Below are 15,906 nucleotides of genomic sequence, written 5' to 3'. Positions count from 1 at the left end.
CTGTCACTGGCCCAGCCGCCCACAGCAGGTAGACAGCCATCATTAACGGGAAAGGAGACTGCCTGCAGGTGCTTTGAATGTACACAGGGAGGGTAAGAATAGGAACAAAAATACATAAAAGCAGCATAAATACTTTGATGTAAAGGGAAAATGAGTTGCCGACAGATGAAATGAATTAAATGAAGATGACATAACACAGGCGTTTGCTTTTGCGAAGCGAAAGGCCTTTTGTACAGTCGGTGGCGTTGTGTGACCGCGGCAGACTTTGATGGGCATGGCTGCCTGGTGCCTGCCGTGTTTGTACCATTTTAATCCATGACATCGCAATAAATCAGCATTCTTTTTTACCACGTTAAATTAGTGATTGAACTTTAATTTGGGATGTTGTTGATATGTGTGCAACTGTATGTGACAGTGATATGAGGCATAATACCAACTCGAACCATTTTTTTCTTGATATGTTGTCATTTTGGAGGTGGGGTGATTCCACCTGACAATGAGGAGATATAAAAGCTGAGTAAATACTGCGACTTTATATTATAGTAGATTCCTTTGTCCACACCAGCGATGTAGCGAAATGGTCTCCAGTTCCGTCGCTGACGACACACCAAGACATGGGCGCGAATCCATTTCGGAGAAGAAAAAGGCCAATTATTTATCAATTGTTCCAAAACAGATTGATACGATTGGAAATGGCTGCCAGTTTCATTTTATTGAACAAAAAAAACACATAAAGATAACTTGTTAGTGAAATATAGGCCCTTTTTTTGGTTAGGGTTATACCGAAAAATCAAACAAACGAAAGCGAACACGAGTCGGGCTACTGTCTTTCTACTTCAATCCCAGACCGATTGCGTGATCGATAATGGTCTGTACTGTTTATCCTCATTAAAGTTGCAGGTGACCTAACTGGAGCCTATCCCAGCTGTTTTTGGGCGAGGTACACGCTGGACTGGTCACCGGCCAATCGCAGGGCAAATAAAGACAACCGACCGTTCACACCTAAGGACAATTTAGAGTCTTCAGTTAGCCTAACGTTTTGGACTGTGGGAGGAAGCCGCAGTACCTTGACCGAAAAGCAACGCAAGCATGGGGAGCGCGTACCTCACACAGGAAGGCCGGAGCCTCGATTCAAACCCCCACCGTCAGAACTGGGAAGCAGATGTGATAACTCCTCTGCCACTGTGGCGCTGGAAATGATCCATCCATCCATTTTCCGTGCCGCTTCTCCTCACTAGGGTTGCCTAATTGCTCGGAACTTGTTCATCTATCTATGCCAGCGACGTACAGTGACAGGCAGAACAATGCTCTTCCGCAAAATGGCATAAGGTACAATATAACTATTCTGTATATTCTGTACAGTATGTACATTTTGTGACATTGAGTTTTTTCTAATGGGAAATATGGTCCTCGTCTCAATAAAGACCGGGAAACGCTGCTCTAAACAACAATACTCGTTGCTAGGTTACAGCCAGGTAACACACACAGCACAAGCAGGGGAGTTGCTAGAATTCAAGTGTTCCCAAACGAAGGTGAGTCCCGTCTGCTTTGGCTTGGTGACTTCTTTGTGACTGCGTGTTGAGCTGCAATGGTCTCATCAAGGGGGGGGTCACGGGCCTCCCACGGAATGTTTCCACTGGAATATTGAGGTGAAGAGAAGAGTTTTTTTTCATAAAAGGACCAGGGATGTGTCTCAAGACATATTGTACACTCGTTGAAGAAAAGTTACATTCGGGTTAGACAATGAAGGTGAGGATTTATTTGCGCTGCCTCCTAGTTATGACCCATTTCTTATAACGTCAAAATAAAAGTTGAACATCGGTGGTCCTTTAATTTGGGACAGCTGTTGAACGTACAAAACTACCAAAACACCAGGACGTGCAAATCCACATTCCAATGAAGATCCATCCCTTTTCTGAACCGCCTATCCCCACCAGGGTCGCGGGTGTGCTGGCGCCTATCTCAGCTGACTTCCGGCGAGAGGAGGGGTAGACCCTGAACCGGTCGCCAGCCAATCGCAGGGCACATATAGACAAACAACCATTCACACTCACATCACACTTTAGTCTTCAATTAACATACCATGCATGTTTTGGGAACGTGGTAGGAAACCAGAGTACCCGGAGAAAAACCACACAGGCATGTGGAGAACATACAAAATAAGTTAACATTAACTTTGTTGATCCCTCTTTTGATAGACTGTAACAGTTGCAAAAAAAGCAACAACATAAACAAAAAAAGCCAAACGCATATAAACAGTTAATTTTTTGGGTGCTCGCTGCAATGAGGCAAACTGAACACATAATAAGAATGTTTTGGTCCAATAATGAATCGCACAAACGCAGGAGCGTTCCACTTTTGACCTTCTTGCACTGTATGCTGAAGAGGAAGTAAGAGTCAAGCTATCATAACAAGAAGAACCTGGAGGCTTACAATTCTACATTTTTTTTCCCCACAAATCCTCCGACAATATTGATGTGGCTCTGACAATTATGTCAGCAACATTTGCAGCACACATGCTCACAACCTCAATCTGTCAACAGAACATCACAGCGTATCGCTGGTTGGAAAGTAAATACTCACGTGTCATGTGCAGGACTGTTGAAGGAAGACTTGGTCTCTACTATTTCGTTGGAGAGCGGAGTTAGAATCCAATTGCGTTTGTTCATACAAACGCCAATCCAAATGAAGCTGGGGCGTTGTATAAAATGATTGATTGGCAAATCATTGTATTGTGTTTTAATTTAGTCTTCCTTCAACAGTCTTGCAGATGACACGTGAGTATTTACTTTCCAACCAGCGATACGCTGTGATGTTCTGTTGACAGATTGAGGTTGTGAGCATGTGTGCTGCAAATGTTGCTGACATAATTGTCAGCCACATCAATATTGTCGGAGGATTTGTGAAAAAAAATATAGAATTGTAAGCCTCCAGGTTCTTCTTGTTATGATAGCTTGACTCTTACTTCCTCTTCAGCATACAGTGCAAGAAGGTCAAAAGTGGAACGCTCCTGCGTTTGTGCGATTCATTATTGGACCAAAACATTCTTATTATGTGTTCAGTTTGCCTCATTGCAGCGAGCACCCAAAAAATTAACTGTTTATATGCGTTTGGCGTTTTTTGTTGTTGTTGTTGTTGCTTTTTTACAACAGTTGCAGCATATCAAAAGAGGGCTCAATAAAGTTAATATTAACTTATTTTTTACACACCCAAACTATGTATATATTTTTAAATGAGCGCAAAGGATCTGCAACAGCTTATACACTATCTTACCTGGTCATATAGGAAGGTAAGAAAAAAAAAACCATCTTATTTTCCAGGTTATATTGATTATAGAAAAAATACTAAAATTCAAAACCATTGCCCAGTTACCAAAGAGTCTGAGTAAAAATGCAGGGTATTCTAAAAAAATCCAATCTACTAAATAACAGCTAAATAACAATTAAAAGCAACACTGTCTAGTTAACCAATTGCTTGAATCCTGCAAAGGACAATTGAATGATTTCAGACTTTGTGAGAACAGTTTGGGGAGGCCTCCAAGGCATGCCTTGAACACATGGTTAGACATTTCTACACCCTGCTGCAATATGATTGGCTGCTGCATCGCTGTAGGACATGCCCTACTGCTTCCGGATAGGGAAAACAGTATGTTATTTCAGTGTGGCGACGTTGTTATGAGTCCCACTAAATGTAACCCATCCTAACCCCCACTAACCTCAGCCCTAACCATACAAAACTTGATTGTTTTTATTTTGTACAAATCTGATACATATTTGCAATAGTCATCTTGTTGCGTCCGCTTAGGCTGCCCTTCACGTGATGCACGAGCCGGTCATATAGCACGTCCTGCCTAAAACACGAGTGGGGTTCATAATAACGTGCTTTGTGGTGTGGAACAACTTGAAAAAGCTGACCTCAACCCCATCAAATGCCATATTTTCTCTCATTAGTACTACCTGTAAGTCATTGTGTTTCACTTATTTTGTTAATGATGTGTATGTAGTGAGTCAACTTTGTCGGTGAAGGAAGTCATTTTGATTTCTAGAATTGAATCAATCTCTTCAGGATCAATGAGTCTCGGCGAGCCAATTGCCTTTGTTTTCTTTTTTAGCGACAACCAAGGGCATTTGAAAGAAATTCTTCCTGGTTGACATTGACTGCATATATTTCCATATTAAAATACGTACAGATGAAACAATCCATCTCGACATCACCATAAGATGTGATATCAAAATGTTTCTTATGCTGTTGCCAGAGATTTTCCTTAAGGCTGCATCCCTCGTGTGCGTGCGTGTATGCGTGTGTGTAATTGCACAAGGCTCACTTTGTGAGCGCTTGTGAAGCAGTGCATGGCCTGTTTAATGAGATGGTAAGATGGTATGCGTGTGACATTCCGGCGCGGGCTGTGCAAATTTAATTAAATGGGTTCGGGTGTGTGATAAAGGGTGTGCGTGTGATCAACGACCATGCATCCAAGCTCCCCTATCCACAGTATGCGTGTACGCGTATGTGTGTGTGCGTGTGTCTGTGTGTCCCCAACCAGCTTAGATGGTGCTGGAACAAGTGCTCTAGTTTGAGTGTCAAAATTGCTCGAAAAATGGTTTCCAGTCATTTCTGTATGTAGCGTATGAAGTGTGCAGCCTGCATTCATTCACATTGATTCAATGATTTAACAGCCATATTGTGCCGCTGGAAACTGTCACTGGAAACACTCCCGTCGAAACATAGAAGACACAAGTGTGGACATGCGGAGAGTTTCCGATGACTGTCCTGTTTTGCTGATTTAACCTCAAGTGCCTAAATGTCTGATATGCCATGAGTATCATCAGTGGTGCCAAGTGTCTAAAAACAAATATATAATTTCACTTAATTTCTCCCCAAAAATATAATTGTGTCATTATAAATATGTTTTACATGTTATATGTAAACCTGGGTATCCATCTGTTGCCACACAACAGAGTAAGTCATGGTTTGCTGTGTTTAGTTAAACAGACTTTGGGAATAAATTAAGACTCCAACATGATTTTAGTACTCCTAGTTTTTGTGACCTTTTTTTTGGGGGGGTCTGCTGTGAGAGATTTCTAAACTAAAATATTTCTCTTGGCTCAGAAAGGTTGGGAAACACTGGATAGAGTACGAAAGGACAACAGAGTTGACAATGAACATAGCAGCACACGGCATCGTTGGCTCCTCCTCTTTGAAAAGTCTCCATTTTTCAATGGCATTTGGATCTGAAAAAAGGACTCGCACCATACTATTATTAATATACCTATTTCAGAGACCCAGTTTATCACACATTTCACAACGGTGGTTATTTGTCAGTCAGATGTTGTCCCAGTAGCTTGTAACACATTACAGAAACTGTTTTACCGCCTGACTTTTCCACCGGAAATACTTAATGCATTGCCGTGCATCATGCCCATTGTGAGTAACGAAGTAATAACTTATTCATTCATTCATTTTCTTTACCGCTTATTCTCACTGGGGTCGCTTGACCCATTTCTACCACGACGGCGTGCCGTTATCTAGCAAACCATACCTACGCCCTGAAAAATACATCTTCTCTGGATGCAACAAGTTACAAACAGCTCGGTGGCATCATTTCAATTCCAAAGTGTTATTCAGGCTACCGTAATATGCTGAAAGACGAAGCACTTTGTGTATAAAACTAGCAGGAAGTATGTGCTCAAATGTCTGCCATGCAGTGTGAGCCACTTACTTAACATGTGCCACCGTGTTTGATAAACATTAACTTTCCCTCTGTGTCTGTTGTGAACCTAGACACAAACAAAGCGTCTCTTCTCTTTCCCACATTTCTTTCTCTTTTTTTTTTTTTTGGTCCTGTTCGGCTGTTAGAGCTGTATCCCTTTTATGCCGGAACAGTTTCACTGTCTCACAGTGGACTTTCTAAGCTCCCACCGTGGTTTCTTTGTATAAGGATGGATATTTATTGAGAATTGCAATCGTTCAGTCGAACAGAACAACGTTTTTAAAGGGGAGTGACAGAAGAAAAACTAAAATGAGAGCGAGTGAAAAGGTATCTGAATAATAATAATAATAATAAAAGACAACAACAAAAAACAAAGCACGAGCTGTGAATAAGATGAGGACAAGGACAAGAGGGGAAGCATGCAGGACAGAGGTCGTGAACCCGCCTGTACAACTGATATAGGGTGGGAGTGCCTATGTAAATTAGAAACATCTATAGTACCAGAGTCTAAGTGAGGGGCTACCCAAGAAATTTGCAGTTATAAGTTATTTGTCACAATGAGTGTGTGGCCCCACACCCAGCAAATAGGTCCCAGGGGGCGTGTGTCTGCGCACACATGCAAGTGAATTGACACCGTTTCCCACGGACAATAGCTGTCAGAAGTGTCCTGTAATTGCTGTGCCTGAGGTCCACACCTCACCCAATCGAGAGGCGGGGTCGGGCCCAGAAGTCCGCCCGAGAGCGGCCCGGTGGAAGGGACACCTCTGAGGCACCGCCGAGGCGCCCTGAGGAGGCCGCGGGGACCCAACTCCACATTATTCCACAGGCTGCCGTCGGAAATTGTTTCTCTAAAGTAGCATATTTACCCCGTATCGCATTGTCAGCAGGTGTTTAGTTGGGTTGTTTGGGCAGATGTGGGCGTGCATGTGCCACCCATCGGTGTAATCGATTTTTAGCCCATGCTTTTTTTACACTGCTGTGACACCAGGCTTCCATACAGATCTGAATTGTACCAAAAATAAATGAATACATAAAAATATGTTGTAGTGGGCCTGCAGTGGATATCATAGTTTTTTTTCAGTTATTTTTGCAGGCCTATATGTTGGTTGTCTATAGTGTATACAAAATCTTCAATATTTTTACAAGGTTGTTTTCGTGTAAGCTTAAAATGATTTTGTAAAGAAATTGTCCCCCCCCCCCCCCCCCCCCGACCAGCAATCTAAGAAAGTGTGATTAAAATCAATAATAACTTGGACAAGCTTCACTCTGTGCACTGAAAGAAGAAAAAGGAGCCAGCCTGGGGAAGCACCTCAGCCTCTCTTTGCTCTCAGCTTCTTATGAAAATAACAGAGGAACCAAAAAGAAAATACCGCACAGCTGTTTTTTGTGCAGCCAAACTATTCATGTGATACTTGTCGTGTGAAGCCATCACCTGACGTTTTGAGTGCTGTCTTTCAACAAACTTTACCCTCATTTCACTCTAAGACGCTGTTTGTTATTTCATCTTTGCATTTATAGTAGATCTAGAAAAATCCACAGCCGAGCCTTGCCTGTGCGCCGGTGTGTGAGGGATCTGGAGAAAGCACGATTGGAGACGGGCGGGAGGCATTTGATGATGGTATGCCACTGGGAATGTCAGGGTCGGGACCTTTAGAGGAGAGGCCAAAAGATCAGTCTGTGGAGCACTTATCTTGCTCTCCATCTGTAGTAGATTTTGTGACACGAGTAGCACAGAGTGAGAGAAAACATTTCCCCCTGCCCCCCCCCCCCCCTCTCCCCCAAAAAATAAAATAAAATAATGAGCAGAAACAAAATCACATCTTGTTTTGTGCCTTGTGAAAGCTTGAATAATTAACAGGAGAAAAAAAACGTATCTGTTCTCAGCGTCACAAAGTCTGATCCAAGCTAAAGTCTTTTTTAGTAGCAAAATTTACTCTTGTGCTACTGCACTTGATGATTGACTGTGCGAACACAATGCTTCTTGTCTCACCTATTCCTCCCCCCAACGCATTAAACCTCAAAATAAAAACCTCTAATGTGTGTCTACTGAAGTCACACACACACACACACAACGATGATCGGGCTGAATTTGAGCCCACTTTGCCGCTGTGCTCTAAATCGGCAAAGGTCCGATTGTCGGATGTGTCTGAAAGATTATACTGATTATCCTGCGGTGTGGGTATGTGTTAAGAGACAACCGATGCCGACAATTGTCACTGTTAAATGTTTTTCAATATTTAAGATGGGAAATCATTGCGTGCGTGCGGTCAACACGTGCTTTGGCCGAGTCATGGACTCGATGACTACGATGGGAAACGAAACGATCAGTCAATTCGAAACTATCGTCGGACACAAATAAAGGAGCAACCGGTTGCGTTAAGTGTTTGTGTATCGTGTCTCACAAGTCATTCATCGCAATGAAAATAAAAAGTGTTTGCAACCACGATGTAGTTACCAGAGTTTGGGAAAGTTCCCTTTCTATGCCAACTCGTTCAAAGTTCGGTTCGCCATTTCAAAAATGAACTAGTTCAGTTCATCATTAAACATTTTGAACTATGTTCACCCTTCCAAAAATGAACTAGTTCATAGTTGTTGTTGTTTTTCCCAATATGCTGTTGACTGTCTCTTACCATCAAAATACTGGCATTTTTTTCGCCACCCATTCAGTCCACACTCGTAGCCCGCTGCAGCTTTCACCCGACAATCTCAAAAAGAGATTGAGGAAAAAGCTGTTGCTTGAATAGTCTTTTTTTAAAATGAGGAATTAAAAAAAATAAAAAAATAAAAATAAAGACTTTTGTCCTTAATGTGCAAACCAAAACATGCAGACATAGTATGACAGGAACTATGGTGAAAGGACTTTGATTACTTTGCAGCTCTGGCTGACTGAAAAAGATCTTATTTATCTGTTCTTACAGTAATTGCAAAACAAAATAAATTCCATATTATAACTGTGATTGTACAGCATTTTAACTCAAGCATTCTGATACAAATAATATTTTTTCCCTTTTTTTTTTTTTACAATGATGTACTATATTACAAAAGAACCACAAAAGTACGTACTTAATCCCATTCACGCAGTGTTCCTGAACGGAATCGGTTGCCAAATAGTGTTTATCCACCGACATATGAAGGCTCGTGTGTAGTGTATTTTGATGGTTTTTGTGCGATGGCCTGGAAGAGCAAAACAATATAACGAATTGTGAAACACACCAGACACAGGAAAAGTGCAGGGAGCACAATATAGACATCTACATAGCTATCATCAGCGTGTTGGCTGTCGATCGCATCGGGTAAATATCGCTTCCTTCCAAAATGGAATAACAGCCACATTCATAAACAGGAGTTGTGTATCGGCACTCCTTTGAAATCACAAACTCTTTCGCGAACTCGACCGCTCTTTGGCTTCGTCATGGGCCACGGCAGAGCTGATCTGGAGTGCTTTTGGCCGGTGTGCGTCTCATTGCTTTTCCCTCTCGTTGCGCTACTTGGGCGATGTACTTTCCAGCGAGTGCATTGCCCAGGCTGGCACAACATACCGCCTCGCTAAAGCTCCAGACTAAAGTAGCTGTTTATATTACCTCAGTGCTGACAGTTCTGCGCTTATAATTGTGAGAGTGATGACAGCTTAGCTAACCGCACAGCTTTCGCATAAGCTGCACACCAAGCCACGCGGCTGAATTAGAAGGAACTGGACAAATTAATCAGCGACTGGCCCTCACGCACCTATCGACCCGCTGCACCAACAAATGCGAACCCCGACATTCTTATGAAGAAAACATTTTGCGGCATGACCAATGTTATTCTCTTGAACGCAAACAATATGGCGCAAGGAAAAAGCAATCTGTCCTGGCCGCAATAGTTACATCTCTCCACCAGGATGGAATATAGAGGAGATAGGAGAGCCTGGTTAAAGAAACATGTAAGTTTCGTGATCATAAAGGGATATTTGGAAATCGCGTTGCCAGGGCCTATAGTTGTTCAAAAGGGTTCATCCGGATCACCAGTTTCCGGATTTTGAAATCCCTTTTTTTTTTTTTTTTGCTATCCAGGATCACATAATTCATCTTACTTTTATCCCAGGTAGGTAGGTAGCTTTCTTTAGAGCAGAGCGTATGTGTGTGCATTATTTGTTTCAACCAAACCAGAGATAAGACAAAATGTGGACTTTTATAGATTCTGTAATCAGAGTGTTGCGCAACATCGTCAGGGATGTTGTGTAACATTCCAAGATTCCACCCTTCCGTCTTGCAGAGGAGAACAGCGTGATGGAGCTCCTGCCCAGGCAAGATAAAGTTCGCTGTTTTGTACATTTTAACGCAATTTAATTCCGACATTTATGAAAGAGAAACCTCGCACTTTTCGGTGACTAAACCACCAAATGTGATCAAGGTTATTTAACCGTTGAGCCACAGCAAATGAGGAATTTGATTGGATTTATAAAACCAACAAATATTGTAACCTAATTCTTCTCTGGGGTAAGAAAACTCGTGTTGATACAGTCGCACCTCGACATACACATTACCACAAACTACAACCGAAATAAAACATGAATCCACCGTGTTGAATTCGTGCCGCTTGTCAGTGACAATCAAAGCTTTTTATCTCTTGGGCAGAATTCTTGATGTTGCTATTTTTGTAGCAAGATGGCGGACCGGGCGTAGCAAGTTTGAAGCCCCACTTGTCTGTCCCAAAATAACTTGAATAACTTCCGCTTCATCTTTCTTGGTCATAACAAGGTTCAATTTGCCAATTGTATATGAGTTTGAATCCAGCTAAAAACCTGGCATGGTGACGTAAATGGCAAAAAGGAAGTTGCAGCGGGTCACAACGACAGGAAACTCTGGAGCCTCGCTACATATGCCTGAAAGATATGTATGCAAGTTATGTGACCTACCAAAAAAAATAAAATAAAATGGAAATTAAAAAAAATAAATACATATATATCTCACATAAGGGTACCCATGTCAAAATGTCACTTGACTTCTGATATTTGTGAATGAAATACCTTTTGGTTTCAGTAAATATGACCTTCTCATGCTGCAAAATTCAATAAATGACTATTAGCAGTTCTTTAAAACCTGTCAAATGTCTTGAATATCTCTTGCGTGTAACAATTTGGAACAGTGCATTTTAAGTTTTGTATTAAAAAAAAAAAAAAATGCTGTTCTCATTGGGAGGCCTGTTCAAAAAGATTTGAATTATATTCTGACGATTAATGACTTGGAAATTATAGCGGCTGTCATTTGTAGCAACTATTTAGGAAAATCTGACAAAATATAATTTGCATACAAATTGAAGAACGCAGTGTTCTTAAACCACTGTTATTTATTAGCCGTTCCCAGTCTGTGTTCTTTAGGAATGTGCTTTTCCAGTACTTTGGAGTTGGGAGATGACAGGAAAAGAAAATGTCGATTTCTATTTTGTAAGGGGAAGAAAACGAGAAATCCCGGCGAAACCAACGGGGAGACATCTTTTTTGATCGCAGTTCCACTAAATCAGCCAGAATGGCCATTCTGCTCTATTCTATAATTCACCAGGTAAAATAGTGGCGTGCACTTGTCCATATAATGATGCAAGCGAATGGCTTGTGGGTGCCCCGAGTGTTGATGACCAATATTTGATGCTTATCAATGTTCGTAGCTTTAATAACCGGAATCAGAATAGACAACTGATCCGAGAAGTCTCCAGCCACTGCCTTGGACAATATCAAATTCACTTATCCCACCGCTCATGTAATTATGGGAGGTGACTTTAAAATGATTACTGATGAGGGGCTGGATTGACACTGTATCGTCCCAAAGCTCAACACAGCTCTCTTAATCGTATCCTTTCAGGTTTGAGTGCGTCACACAATTTGTTGGATCCTTGCTGTGACATTGTGACTTTGAGTATCATGAAAAGCACTATGCAAGTCCCATCTATTATTATTATTATTATTATTATTATTATTATTCAAGAAAAAAGAAATATTCCCGGTTCAAACCTAATAATGCTGCAAAATCCAGAATTGAGTTTTGATTCATTTGATTGCGTTTAATGGTCGGTGTTTCTGAATGCTGTATGTCAGCGGTGCTTCTCACTGCTCACACTGTTATTTAGTAGTTTTAGCAGTTTGCTGAAGTCTCCATCCTTCTGACATCGCTGCCTTCATGGCTGAAGTCATGCCTGACGATTCACTTACATTGTAGATTTCGAAGAGGGGATTTTGGAAGGTCGAGGCGAAGGAATATGCCTTGTATTTCAGCAAAAGGCTGATTAGAGACAATAAATTATCTGAACTCAACCTCATTGAAGAGAGCAGCACCTTTTTTTTTTTTTTTTTTTTTAATAAAGCATGTCCAGGTGAAGGGGATAGATAGAAACTGCAAAGTAATGCAAGTTAAACTTGATGGCATCTTTCTCGGGAAAGCTGAAGGAGCCTACATCTTTTTCATTCTGCGAGGCCACGCAGATGAACAGGACAGGGTTTTTGTTGTTGTTGTTTTTAAAATTAAAAATCAAAGTTAAAATAATGAAAAAAAATCAAATAAAAACAATACTTTCCAAAATTAGGTCATGGGCTCAGCCCACCCAAAGTACTCGACCTCGACTCACCCCTGGTCTTTCCCCCAAAGTTTGCCAATGAAACCTGAATTCTTCTTTTCTTCACAATGAGTTTCTTTCTTTCTAAGTATTATAAAAGAGCAGCGTAGATCCATACCTTTGATATATAAGACGTGAAAAGGACTACGCCAGTCACCCGAGCTGGAAGAAATTGCTTTTTTTTGGGGGGGTTCAAATTGATTTCGTTTTAACGTGATTACTTTCGACGTTATTACGTTACAACGTGAAACGAATCACGTTGTAACATGAAATGAATCACGTTATAAATGTGTAATTTATCACGTTAGAACGTGATACTTAGCTCATTATGACATGAAACTTATCATGTTATAACGTGCTAGCGAACATATATTTTTTTTTAGTGTGGCAGCAATAAGATTCCGTATCTTTCTCGAAAGCACTCAGATTTAAAAAAAAAAAAAAAAAAAAAAAAAAAAAAGGGGGGGGGGGGAGAGAAATGCCATTCATCTTGTATTTGACTTTGACAAAAAGCCATAGCGTTTTTATGTATCTTGTGCAATTGTTTAAAAAAAAAAAAAGAGCAACTACTGGATGCGATGAGAGTGCGGAGGTGTACCCAATGAAGTGTCGAGTGGGTGGTGGTCTTCCACTCCCCCCCCCCTGAGCCGAGGAAGGCGGCCCGAGGGGCGGGGACTCCGTCGGGGAGGCTCGGGCTCGCCGGATGGATCCTCTCAGCCTCTCCACTCGCCGAGACTTGGCTCAACCCTTTTGGCGTAGCGACGCTTCGCTTCTGCTGCGGCTCCCGTGTCCGCCACGGATCTCGCCGCGTGGATTTGGAAGGGTCTCAGCAGCCCCTCGGACCTTTTAAGTCGCTTCGTCTTTTAGTTGCATTTCGTCGAGCGACCGGAGACTCGCAGCTCAACGTTCCTGCTCCGAGGTAAGAAATGCGGTTTGTACCTCGAAGTGATTCTCCACTTTTGCACTTAAATGCCAAATTCTTCCTTGAAATGTGCTTCTTGCGGCACATCGGCTGCGAATTGTCTCACAACGTGCGTTCGCCTTGTTTACTTTTTCACCACGCATCACATGATCTCTTATCTACAACCTATTGTTTATTTGGGGGGGAAATATTGTGGAGTAAATCATTGATTGATTTTTGTTTGTTTGTTTAGTCCCACGTCGATCCTGTTAGATAGAGTGTGGTGGACTCATTTCTGTCAGAATAAAGCACTCTCCGGATAAATCCACACGATATGACATCCAATTGAAGAGTGACATTAAATATTCGGCCTTGACCCCCCAAAAAATAAAATAAATAAATACTGTTTGTTAAGTTATGAATTCAACAATACGTTTGTTATTGTGGTTGTGGTGCTTGGAACTGTTCTGCGAGCTGTTACATTGGTGTCCAAAATGTTAGAAACAGCCCTCTGAGCAATTCTTACCCCACTGTAAATACACCCAGAATAATGACGTCTCTAACAGATTGTTCAGTTGTGCCTCTTACTTACCGATCCAAAACTGAGCAGCATTACCGTCGCGAACGTTAATGTATTGGTCTCGATATAGGGTGATGCGGAATGATGGGTGCGGGTCCGTCAAGCTGGCATCCTTCCCACGGGCTCCGGCCTGTTGACATCTTCCTATGATCGTGATGCTCAAGCTTCGCTGGAGGGCATTGGCATCATAAGTGTCACTTGCCATCCATCGAGTGAGGCAGGCGTTATATTCCCCCTAACCCCCCCAAAAAAAACATTTAAAAAAATGATGACATCTCTCTGCTCTCCACTGCAGCGAGACGCTTTTTTTTTTTTTGTGTGTTTTTTTTGGTCTAAGTCATGTAAAACAAGAAATTCCTTCAGAAATTGCACGTGAAAAGTGACAGATGCCAAAGAAAGAAATGAAGAGAAGATGGTTCCGAGTTCACTGGAATGTCACCAATGTATTCAGTGCAGCAGGTCACAGAGGTCGCTAAGGGGAAACAATGATTTTTGGGCACAAAAAATAAAAAGAATAATAATAATGCTGCTATATGGATGAATTCGCTCAGCCCTACAATGACATCATAATCAACATGTTTCTAAGCATCCACTTTATTTACGTTGTCCCTTTTCCGTTGCGCATTACACTACTCAACACGGCTCAACTGGATACTTTTCCGCTGGCAAATGCAGGTACTACAGGGTACTATTTTAGTCCCTGGTCATCCAGGGACCCAAGCATGCCGAGCTGACGCCTTATGGATGTTGCAAACCACCGTCGGTTGCTAATTTGTCAAGCAGATTCATCGTGTGGACAGTTCAGTATTCGGTACTCCACAATCTCCACTTTGCCAGCAGCAAAATGTCAAGAAGTTGTTCGTCAGCATGTCTTGTTCTCAGTGATGCGATGATAAATAAAATGCTGGTTTTGCAAAGCCACTTTTGTCCCTCGATGTACTTTTAACACCAAAGGCATCGTGCTTGGAGGTGGTGCTAAATGTTTATTGAAATTGTCGCAACAAAGCAGAGCACTGAGACCCGGGGGAGTGATAAATGCATCGGAGGAACTTAAAGGCTACAAATCAGTTCACTCGTAGCCGTTATGGTTTATGTCACTGCGACATATATTTACATTTCTGGAGGCTTTGGCTTAATGCTTGCAGCCGTCCGCACTGACTCCTCTGCAATAATGAAATGGCAAATTCTGTCTTTACAAAGATACTGTTAAAATGATACATTACTTTATCACCGAGGTATTCATTTAACTACGTTCATTCTTGTGCTTGTAGTATGCAGTGCTTTGCATCGTTCTGAAAGCCTTTTCTAAGATTGAGGTTACTTACAGTAATGTAGACCGAGAGAGGCAAGATTGTAAAAGCGTACCAGTAGAAGTGTCGGATATGCGTAAAAGATCTGCAATGATTGAAATGTTGCAGAATCCTAGTAAAAGTAAAAGACTTAAGTTGCAGTAACAGCTGGAAATAAGGTCGCATTTCACCCGAGGAAAATAGCGCCGTGGGAACCATTAACACAAACCAGTGTCCAGGTGTGTGTGAGCGTGTGTGTGTGTGTTTTTTTGCGTCTTTGTGTGTGCATGAATCACCCAACCGATTGGACCAACTGGTTCCTGCCACAATGAACGCTCTCAGCTGCTTTACTGCTGCGACTTTCTATCTGTAGTGGAGCTCGTTTTGTTGTTGTTGTTGTTGTTGTTGTTTCTCAGTGACGTAGAGACAACCGTGGCGTCAATGTCGAGAAAGAAGCTCAGAGATTGCATCCATGTTTGTTCACGAGAACATTTGCGTTGTCAGAAAGAGAATGGGAAAGAAACGGCCACATTGATGCTTAGCTGCCACCGCAGATGAATCAACTCTGCCGGACGCTTTTCTCTCAAGTTTGATTCACATGAGTTGTGCCGTCCAAATACAAAGAATTGTGTTTATGAAGGGCGGCACGGTGGCCGACTGGTTAGAGCGTCAGCCTCACACTTCTGAGGACCCGGGTTCAATCCGCGGCCCCGCCTGTGTGGAGTTTGCATGTTCTCGCCGTGCCTGCGTGGGTTTTCTCCGGGCACTCCGGTTTCCTCCCACATCCCAAAAACAGGCATGAATCGGAGATTCTAAATTGCCCGTAGGCACGACTGTGGGT

General features: G+C 42.1%; 1 protein-coding gene across 2 annotated transcripts in view; it reads left to right on the top strand.

The window, feature by feature from the left end:
- The first annotated feature begins 9,967 nt into the window (after window positions 1-9,967).
- The window catches only part of tspan18b (tetraspanin 18b), a 50,660-nt gene continuing 44,721 nt past the window's right edge, over window positions 9,968-15,906 (top strand). The window contains exons 1-2 of one of the 2 annotated variants that reach the window (XM_061676182.1): window positions 9,968-10,188; window positions 12,857-13,214. The gene's annotated coding sequence lies outside the window, so the exon portion shown is untranslated. Of the gene's footprint in view, window positions 10,189-12,847; window positions 13,215-15,906 lie in introns of those variants that run through there. The other variant, XM_061676183.1, reaches the window with a different exon arrangement.

The sequence above is a fragment of the Phycodurus eques genome, chromosome 5 (assembly GCF_024500275.1).
Source record: "Phycodurus eques isolate BA_2022a chromosome 5, UOR_Pequ_1.1, whole genome shotgun sequence".
NCBI lineage: Eukaryota > Metazoa > Chordata > Actinopteri > Syngnathiformes > Syngnathidae > Phycodurus > Phycodurus eques.
The sequence above is the reverse complement of the archived record's forward strand: the minus strand, read 5'-3'. Positions and strand labels throughout refer to the sequence as shown.